The sequence below is a fragment of the Microcaecilia unicolor genome, chromosome 12 (genome assembly GCF_901765095.1).
Source record: "Microcaecilia unicolor chromosome 12, aMicUni1.1, whole genome shotgun sequence".
In the NCBI taxonomy this organism is placed as follows: Eukaryota; Metazoa; Chordata; class Amphibia; order Gymnophiona; family Siphonopidae; genus Microcaecilia; species Microcaecilia unicolor.
The window spans coordinates 39,731,713-39,742,459 of NC_044042.1; positions in this window are offsets into that span (position 1 = coordinate 39,731,713).

Genomic DNA, 10,747 nt, shown 5'->3' on the forward strand with positions numbered 1-10,747 from the left:
AAAGACAGTCCCTGCTCAAAGAGCTTACAATCTAATAGACAAAAAAATAAATAAAGTAAGCAAATCAAATCAATTAATGTGAACGGGAAGGAAGAGAGGAGGGTAGGTGGAGGCGAGTGGTTGCAAGTGGTTACGAGTCAAAAGCAATGTTAAAGAGGTGGGCTTTCAGTCTAGATTTAAAGGTGGCCAAGGATGGGGCAAGACGTAGGGGCTCAGGAAGTTTATTCCAGGCATAGGGTGCAGCGAGACAGAAGGCACGAAGTCTGGAGTTGGCAGTAGTGGAGAAGGGAACAGATAAGAAGGATTTATCCATGGAGTGGAATGCACGGGAAGGGGTGTAGGGAAGGACGAGTTTGGAGAGATACTGGGGAGCAGCAGAGTGAGTACATTTATAGGTTAGTAGAAGAAGTTTGAACAGGATGCAAAAACGGATAGGGAGCCAGTGAAGGGTCTTGAGGAGAGGGGTAGTATGAGTAAAGCGACCCTGGCAGAAGACGAGACGGGCAGCAGAGTTTTGAACCGACTGGAGAGGGAAGAGGTGACTAAGTGGGAGGCCAGCAAGAAGCAGATTGCAGTAGTCTAAACGAGAGGTGACAAGGGTGTGGATGAGGGTTTTGGTAGAGTGCTCGGAAAGAAAGGGGCGGATTTTACGGATGTTGTAAAGAAAGAAAGGACAGGTCTTGGCAATCTGCTGGATATGAGCAGAGAAGGAGAGAGAAGAGTCAAAGATGACCCCAAGGTTTCGAGCTGAGGAGACAGGGAGAATGAGAGAGCCATCAACAGAAATAGAAAACGGGGGGAGCGGGGAGGTGGGTTTGGGGGGGAAAATGAGAAGCTCGGTTTTGGTCATATTTAATTTCATATTTAATTTCACAAGCACACTCGTGCCTCCATTTTCTTTCTTCAATGTCCCCAGCTTTGGAACCTTCTGCCTACCACCTTACAACATCAAACCTCTTTAGTGGCTTTCAAGTCAGAACTTAAGACTTTTTTTTAAATTTCAGGATGCATTTTTATTAAACTCCTCTTTTTCATAGAGCATCCAAGAGTGATTAACCCTGCAGGTGGTAAAGTATGTACAGTGGACGACTGGGAGATATTCTTATCTAGAATAATATTGATGCAGACTGGGCAGGTAAAATAGTCTTTATGTGGTATCATCAACTATTTTAATCCGTCTGCACAGTGGTGATATTCTCATTAGTGAGGTTCTGATATTCTAGCTGTGCACTGATAATATTCTTGTTTCGGGGATTTTGATCATTCAGCTGGGAGCAGAACCCACCTGCGGGGATCTGCAACTCTCTGTGCCCAAGAGTACTGTTCTAACTGGATTAGCTCCTCTGTTATTAATTGAACAATTAAGAAAAAAGGCAGGTGAGGCAGCCAGAGAGCAGCAGGTTTGGTAATTGCAAGGTTTTCTGGGACGCAGCATGCAGCAGGTCTTATGCAATGTACCTGATTGAGACAGTGGTAATGACACGTGGGTATTATAGACAAAAGAGAATGAAGATCTAGCTGCATCAAAAAGCTTACCTCTGATGCCATTCAAATAGAAAGTTCTTGGGTTCCTTCTTTTTGGGAGCATAGAAATAAAGCATAACAAATATAAAAAACACCCCCCCCCCAAAAAAAAACTAAGATGATAACTAAATATGCTTCTTGACTAGCTTTCAGGAGTGGTTCAAGTAAACAGTTGGGTCTAAGTTGGCACAGGAGGAGGAAGTGATCCAATGTGTACCGGTTCACTTCCTTCTCTTCCTGTCATATGAGCTCAATGGGGGAGGGGAAGAGAGAGCGAGCAGAGCCACTGCTGCCTGTGCCTGCGCTGAATTCTGCACAGCAAGGACCTGATTCTATATATGGCACCTGAAAAATTGGTGCTGAAATCATTTCCACCTAGGCGTATTCCATAAACCGCATCTAAATCTAGGTGCTAATTATAGAATATGCCTAAGGAGTTTATAGATTACACCTAGCGACCATGATTGTGCCTAACTCTAGGTACGGCCATTTACGCCAAGTAAAACTTGGTGTAAATACTGGCACCTAAGTTAGATGCAGAGCAGGTACAGTGGGGGAAATAAGTATTTGATCCCTTGCTGATTTTGTAAGTTTGCCCACTGACAAAGACATGAGCAGCCCATAATTGAAGGGTAGGTTATTGGTAACAGTGAGAGATAGCACATCACAAATTAAATCCGGAAAATCACATTGTGGAAAGTATATGAATTTATTTGCATTCTGCAGAGGGAAATAAGTATTTAATCCCTCTGGCAAACAAGACCTAATACTTGGTGGCAAAACCCTTGTTGGCAAGCACAGCGGTCAGACGTCTTCTGTAGTTGATGATGAGGTTTGCACACATGTCAGGAGGAATTTTGGTCCACTCCTCTTTGCAGATCATCTCTAAATCATTAAGAGTTCTGGGCTGTCGCTTGGCAACTCGCATCTTCAGCTCCCTCCATAAGTTTTCAATGGGATTAAGGTCTGGTGACTGGCTAGGCCACTCCATGACCCTAATGTGCTTCTTCCTGAGCCACTCCTTTGTTGCCTTGGCTGTATGTTTTGGGTCATTGTCGTGCTGGAAGACCCAGCCACGACCCATTTTTAAGGCCCTGGCGGAGGGAAGGAGGTTGTCACTCAGAATTGTACGGTACATGGCCCCATCCATTCTCCCATTGATGCGGTGAAGTAGTCCTGTGCCCTTAGCAGAGAAACACCCCCAAAACATAACATTTCCACCTCCATGCTTGACAGTGGGGACGGTGTTCTTTGGGTCATAGGCAGCATTTCTCTTCCTCCAAACACGGCGAGTTGAGTTCATGCCAAAGAGCTCAATTTTTGTCTCATCTGACCACAGCACCTTCTCCCAATCACTCTCGGCATCATCCAGGTGTTCACTGGCAAACTTCAGACGGGCCGTCACATGTGCCTTCCGGAGCAGGGGGACCTTGCGGGCACTGCAGGATTGCAATCCGTTATGTCGTAATGTGTTACCAATGGTTTTCGTGGTGACAGTGGTCCCAGCTGCCTTGAGATCATTGACAAGTTCCCCCCTTGTAGTTGTAGGCTGATTTCTAACCTTCCTCATGATCAAGGATACCCCACGAGGTGAGATTTTGCGTGGAGCCCCAGATCTTTGTCGATTGACAGTCATTTTGTACTTCTTCCATTTTCTTACTATGGCACCAACAGTTGTCTCCTTCTCGCCCAGCGTCTTACTGATGGTTTTGTAGCCCATTCCAGCCTTGTGCAGGTGTATGATCTTGTCCCTGACATCCTTAGACAGCTCCTTGCTCTTGGCCATTTTGTAGAGGTTAGAGTCTGACTGATTCACTGAGTCTGTGGACAGGTGTCTTTCATACAGGTGACCATTGCCGACAGCTGTCTGTCATGCAGGTAACGAGTTTATTTGGAGCATCTACCTGGTCTGTAGGGGCCAGATCTCTTACTGGTTGGTGGGGGATCAAATACTTATTTCCCTCTGCAGAATGCAAATAAATTCATATACTTTCCACAATGTGATTTTCCGGATTTAATTTGTGATGTGCTATCTCTCACTGTTACCAATAACCTACCCTTCAATTATGGGCTGCTCATGTCTTTGTCAGTGGGCAAACTTACAAAATCAGCAAGGGATCAAATACTTATTTCCCCCACTGTATATTCTATAACCCTGCGTGCAGTTTTCGGAACACCAATGACCCACCCATTCCAAGCCCATAGCCATCCGCATTAGAATTTACTTACACCGCTTTGCAGAATACGCTTAGCAAATTGTGTACGTAAAATATTGAATTAATGCCAATTAGTGTTGACAATTGCTTGTTTAGTGCTGCTATCAGCGCTGATTGGCTTGTTAAGGTAATTAAATTCTGCGTGCAAATCCAGAATATGAACAGATTTGCGCAGATAATTTCAGTCTCGCTATACAGAATCCAGGGCAAGTGCAGAAGTCTTCACATCCTACGGGGATGGGGAATTCCCTCAGGAGTAAAAAGTGCTACTTCACAGAGGTGTCACCTGGATCTGCTTTATGAAGTGTGATCTGATGTTTACATAAGTTTATTCTCATCTTTAGCACATGGCCTGCCTCATAAATATAGCATCATTCTCCACATTTTTCTGCATTAGATAAAATATACTATATAAGTAGCATAAGTAGTCCCTTATTTATTTATTAGGATTTATTAACCACCTTTATGAAGAGATTCACCCAAGCCTGTACAACAGGTATATCTCAACATTATTATTATTATTATTATACATGGCACATGACACAAAGATTTGTCTGGTGTCACTGGAGACTTCATCCAGAAGCTTAGAAATTATCCAGTTATCTTCATAAAATGTAGCTTGAACCTAGCAAAACTGTTTTTTTTTAAATAAGTCTGCTGTTGTGAAATCTGAAATTTCAAGGTTTTGTAGAAAATTGTCCAGTCTTGGCGTAACGCCGCCTAAGGCTTCTGCAACAATAGGTTTAACCTGACATATCTGGTTCCAGAGTCTTGCCATTTCTATTATCAGGTCCTGATAGTTTGTTAATTTTTCCAGTTCTTTGTCTCTAAGTCTTGTGTCTCTTGGTAGCACAATGTTGATGAAGATCACATTATTGTTTTCAATTACCGTGATATTGGTTGTGTTATGCTCCAACTGTATATTGGTTGTGTTATGCTCCAACTGTCGATCTGTTTGAATTTGAAAGTCCCATAAAATCTTGACTCTTTCATGTTCTACAACTTTTTCTACACAATGGGTTATACCAGCACTTCTTGTGCAAGCTGCAGTGGAACACTGTGGCTATATTATCATTATTATTATTATTTTGTGTCTTATATACTGCCTGCAAGCTCAAAAACTATTAAAGCAGTGTACATTTAGGTACAGAAGATATTTTTCAGTCCTTCAAGGGCACATAAACAGCTTATATTATGTTAACAGCATAACAGTAGTAAAATCACCAAATGTCGGTGTAAAACACAGAACAATGAGGTAAATTTGGTGATAGCCAAATAAATTGTAGTAGTAGCAATAATATGATACAGTGTTATAAATCTTTTATGACATTAAAATGGCACAGTGGAACATTCATATAACATAACTATAATAAATGACATCATAATACAAATGATACAGCATGGTAGAACATTCATGTAATGTAAATATCATATTCATAATATCAGCACAATACAAATAAAACCCCTTAATAGGCAGCACAGTAGAGCATTCATGTGACATACATGTGATATTCACAGTGCTGTGTGGGTTCTTGTCTCTGGGCCCCTTTTACTAAGCCGCGTAGGCGCCTACGTGTGCCCAACGTGCACCAAAATGGACTTACCACCCGACTACTGCATGGTTCTTGCGGTAATTTTTGGCGCATGTCTGAAAAATATTTTTTATCTTCTGACTTGCGTAGCAGACGCGCAGGTCATTACTGCCCAGATTCTTTACAGCTAGGTCTACGGCTGGCGGTAAGGTCTGAGACTCAAAATGGACGTGCAGCAATTTTGATTTTGCTGCACATCCATTTTTTGGGGAAAAAAAGAGGTCTTTTTTACAGGTACGCTGAAACATGATTCTGCGCGTGCCCAGAACCCATGCCTACACTACCTCAGGCCATTTTTCAGCGCGTCTTTGTAAACGTACCCCCTCAGTTTCCTGTATTATGCATTGAGTGAGTGCTGTCTGTGCCCTTCTACCATAATCACTACAGAGCCTCCTTTATTTTGGTTTGTGAGCCAGGTCACTAAGGAGTAGATATTTAAAAGGATCTAAACCAGCAGGAAGGCTCCTACCTGGTTAAATCTCACTGGCTTGCTCTGCTGCTGATATTGGAAACTCTCTTCTCAGCAATAGAGCCTTTTCTCTGCTGGCCTCCATGAGATGGAATACATTGCCACCTAACTCTGTATGATTGATCATTATGAGAGATTTTTGAAAGCCTTGAAAACCTAGTTGTTCCTGGAGAGGATGTTTGAGGCCAAGGAGGAGTTGGATTATGCTGTTGGGGTGGGGGAGAAGAATGTGGAGCTGAAGATTTTTAAAATTATTTTTTAGAAGTTTTAATGTTTGGGGTATATTGTATATGTTGTATTGGGTGTAGGGAGGAGGGTTGTGACTGTAGGGAGTGGTGGGTTGCTTTTCTCATGTTTGCTTTATAAACTTGTAAGTGGTATATAAATTCCTTATAAGATATTCAGTGGCACTTAACTAGATAGGACATAAGAACATATGACTAGCCATACTGGGTCAGACCAATGATCCATCTAGCCCAGTGTCCGGCTTCCAGTAGTGGCCAATCCAGGTCACAAGTACCTGGCAAAAACCCAATTAGTAGCAACATTCCATGCTACCAATCCAGGGGCAAGCAGTGGCTTACCCTATGTCTGTCTCAATAACAGACTATGGACCTTTCCTCCAGGAACTTGTCCAAACTTTTTGTTAACCCAGATATACTAACTGCTGTTACCACATCCTCTGGCAGTGAGTTCCAGGGCTTAACTATTCTTTGAGTGAAAAAATATTTCCTCATATTTGTTTTAAAAGTATTTCCATGTAATTTCATTGAGGACAGCTGAACATCAGCATAGATTGCCACAGCAGTAGTTGCTTAGAGGAGCGGCTGCAAGGGTCAAACATTTACATCAGGCGTGGATGCTGTTCAAAAACACCATCCTGGAAGTCCAGGCCAAATATATTCCGCGTATTAAAAAATGAGAACGGAAGACCAAACGACAGCTGGCGTGGTTAAAAAGTGAGGTGGAGGAAGCTATTAGAGCTAAAAGAAAATCCTTCAGAAAATGGAAGAAGGAACCGACTGAAAATAATAAGAAACAGCATAAGGAATGCCAAGTCAATTGCAAAGCGCTGATAAGGAAGGCTAAGAGGGATTTTGAAAAAAAAGATTGCATTGGAGGCAAAAACATTTTTTTTAGGTGTGTTAAAAGCAGGAAGCCGGAAAAAGAATCGGTTGGACCGCTAGATGACTGAGGAGTAAAAGGGGCAATCAGGGAAGACAAAGCCACAGTGGAGAGATTAAATGAATTCTTTGCTTCGGTCTTCATCGAGGAAGATTTGGGTGGGATACCGGTGCTGGAAATGGTATTTGAAGCTGACGAGTTGGAGAAACTTAATGAATTCTCTTTAAACCTGGAGGATGTAATGGGGCAGTTCTACAAACTGAAGAGTAGCAAATCTCCTGGACTGGATGGTATTCATCCCAGAGTACTGATAGAATGGAAAAATGAGCTTGCGGAGCTATTGTTAGTAATATGTAATTTATCCTTAAAATCGAGCATGGTACCGGAAGATTGGAGGGTGGCCAATGTAACACTGATTTTTAAAAAAGGTTACAGAGGAGATCCAGGAAATTATAGACCAGTGAGTCTGACGTCGGTGCTGGGCAAAATGGTAGAGACTATTATTAAGAACAAAATTACAGAGCATATTCAAAAGCATGGATTAATGAGACAAAGTCAACATAGATTTAGTGAAGGGAAATCTTGCCTCACCAATCTACTACATTTCTTTGAAGGGGTGAACAAACATGTGGATAAAGGTGAGCCGGTTGATATAGAGGGGTATAATCAAACGCGAACGCCCATCTCTATGGGCGTCTATATCCGAAAACGGGTATGTGAAGAGGTGGGACAGACCGTATTTTTGAAAAAGATGGGCGTCCATCTTTCGTTTCGAAAATACGGTTTGGACGGACCAAATGCTATGGATTTGGTACTTTCTGAGATGGGCGTTTTTTTTTTTTTTAGTGAAATGCCCAGATCAGAAACGTCCTAATCGCAGCCATTTGGTCGTGGAGGGACAAATATACAACACTACCATAGCTCTTAGGGGTGAAGGGGGCAACTACATGTGGGTACAATGGGTTTTAGAGGCCTCCCATTTACCACTACAAGTGTTATGGGTGGGGGAGGGGGATGGGCCTAGGTCTGCCTGCCTGAAGTGCACTGCAGTACCCACTAAGAGTACTCCAGGGACAGGACTTGTTGTTGGTGTATAACCTTGGCACAGCAGTTGACACCTGAAGACTAATCTCGCTGAAAATGTCCTTTATTTGAATAAGCACGTTTACTCACAGTTAACTGCAAATCAGAGGTTGTGCCCCACTGGCAACGAGTCTTGCTGGTACTGAGATTAGCAGTAGGTCCGAACTGGCAGAATGGTGTACAATGCCCTCTTTCAGCAACATTCAAGGTAAGAACTAAGTGCTATATTGTGGCTAACACATGAAAGGGATCTAAAAGTGTCTTACACAAAAGGCCACTACCTCATGGACTACCGGAAACAAAACAGGGCACACTCTGACCCAGTAAACAGAGGGAAAAGCACCATGGGAGTAGAGCCTACTAACTTCCAACATCATGAGCATTTAATACAAGGTAGTGGAATCACGGAGCCCACTACCCTACACCCACCACAATGCATTGCTGATGTGACTCTGCAGTGCCCTTAACAGAAAGGGTGTCACACTCACCCGAGACCCACATCAGAACCAGGGAAAGGCTATCAGAGGATAGAACACATTCTGCTGTCATGGAGGTGGGTACGGCATTTGAGACTGGCATACAGGCTGGGAAAAAAAGTTTGTAAAGTGGGTTTTTTTTGGTGGGAGGGAGTTAGGGACCACTGGGGGAGTCAGGGGAGGTGATCCCCGATTCCCTCCGGTGGTCATCTGGTCAGTTGGGGCACTTTTTTGGGACTTGTTCGTGAAAAAAAAGGGTCCAAATAAAACGGACCAAATTCTCGTCAAAAACGCCCTTCTTGTTTCGATTATCAGCTAAAGACGCCCATCTCTCCTCGGCCGATAACCACGCCCCCAGTCCCGCCTTCGCCACATCTCCGACACGCCCCCATGATCTTTGTTTGTCTCCATGACGGACTGCAGTTGAGGACGCCAAAAATCGAGTTTCAATTATACCAATTTGGGCGCCCACGGGAAACGGACACCCATCTCCCGATTTGGGTTGAAATATGGGCGTCTTTCTCATTCGAAAATAAGCTGGATAGTGTATCTGGATTTTCAGAAGGTGTTTGACAAAGTACCTCATGAAAGACTCCAGAGGAAATTGGAGAGTCATGGGATAGGAGATAGTGTTCTCTTGTGGATTAAAAACTGGTTAAAAGATAGAAAACAGAGAGTAGGGTTAAATGGTCAGTATTCTCAATGGAGAAGTGTAGTTACTGGGGTTCCCCAGGGGTCTGTGCTGGGGCCGCTGCTTTTTAACATATTTATAAATGACCTAGCGATGGGAGTAACTAGTGAGGTAATTAAATTTGCTGATGGCACAAAGTTATTCAAAGTCGTTAAATCACGGGGGAGGATTGTGAAAAATTACAAGCGGACCTTACGAAACTGGGAGACTGGACATCTAAATGGCAGGTGACGTTTAATGTGTGCAAGTGCAAAGTGATGCATGTGGAAAAGAGGAACCCGAATTATAGCTACGTCATGCAAGGTTCCACGTTAGGAGTCACAGATCAAGAAAGGGATCTAGGTGTCGTTGTTGATGATACGTTGAAACCTTCTGCTCAGTATGCTGCTGCGGCTAAGAAAGCAAATAGAATGTTAGGTATTATTAGGAAAGGAATGGAAAACAAAAATGAGGGTGTTATAATGCCTTTGTATTGCTCCATGGTGCGACCACATCTTGAACATTGTGTTCAATTCTGGTCACCACATCTCAAAAAAGATATAGTGGAATTAGAAAAGGTGCAGAGAAGGGCAACAAAAATGATAAAGTGAATGGGACGACTTCCCTATGAGGAAAGGCTAAAGCGGCTAGGGCTCTTCAGCTTGGAGAAAAGGTGGCTGAGGGGAGATATGATAATGAGCGGAGGTGAACGGGTACATGTGAAGCGTCTGTTTACGCTTTCCAAAAATACTAGGACTAGGGGGCATGCGATGAAGCTACAATGTAGTAAATTTAAAACGAATCTGAGAAAATGTTTCTTCACTCAACGTATAATTAAACTCTGGAATTCGTTGCCAGAGAATGTGGTAAAGGCGGTTAGCTTAGTGGAGTTTAAAAAAGGGTTGGATGGCTTCCTAAAGGAAAAGTCCATAGACCATTATTAAATGGACTTGGGGAAAATCCACTATTTCTGGGATAAGCAGTATAAAATGTTTTGTGTTTTTTTGGGATCTTGCTAGGCATTTGTGACTTGGATTGGCCACTATTGGAAACAGGATGCTGGGCTTGATGGACCTTTGGTCTTTCCCAGTATGGCAATACTTATGTACCTATGTACTTATGTAGTACCAGGGTGGTTTGGCATGGAGTCAGGACAGAGCCCCGACTTACCCGCTAGTGGCAATTTTCAGTCTGTCAACTGGGTAAGTGCTTAGATAAATTTAGGATAGCAAAAAGGCTAGTCTGAAAAAACAGAAAAAGGGGGTCTTGTTGTGTTTTCTTTCATCCCTGTCAAGGTGAGAGTTGGAACTCACATCTGAATCTGCCAGACTCAATGAACTGAGGTTCTGTGGCTAAGTGGTTGCAGGTTAAAAGAAGTAATTGAAGGTGCTTGGAAAATTATTGTCTTGCTAGGAAAAGATTTTCTGAGTAGGGTGAACACTGAAAGTCAAGGTGACTGATGGACTGAAGAGCAGAAGTGTTTGAGATTTCTGAGAGATTTGGGGGCAAGTTCTCACTGCCTTTGGTGACTCAGGGGTCTTTTAAGAAGCTGCAGTAAAAGGGGGCCTGCACTAGCATCAGCACATGCTTTT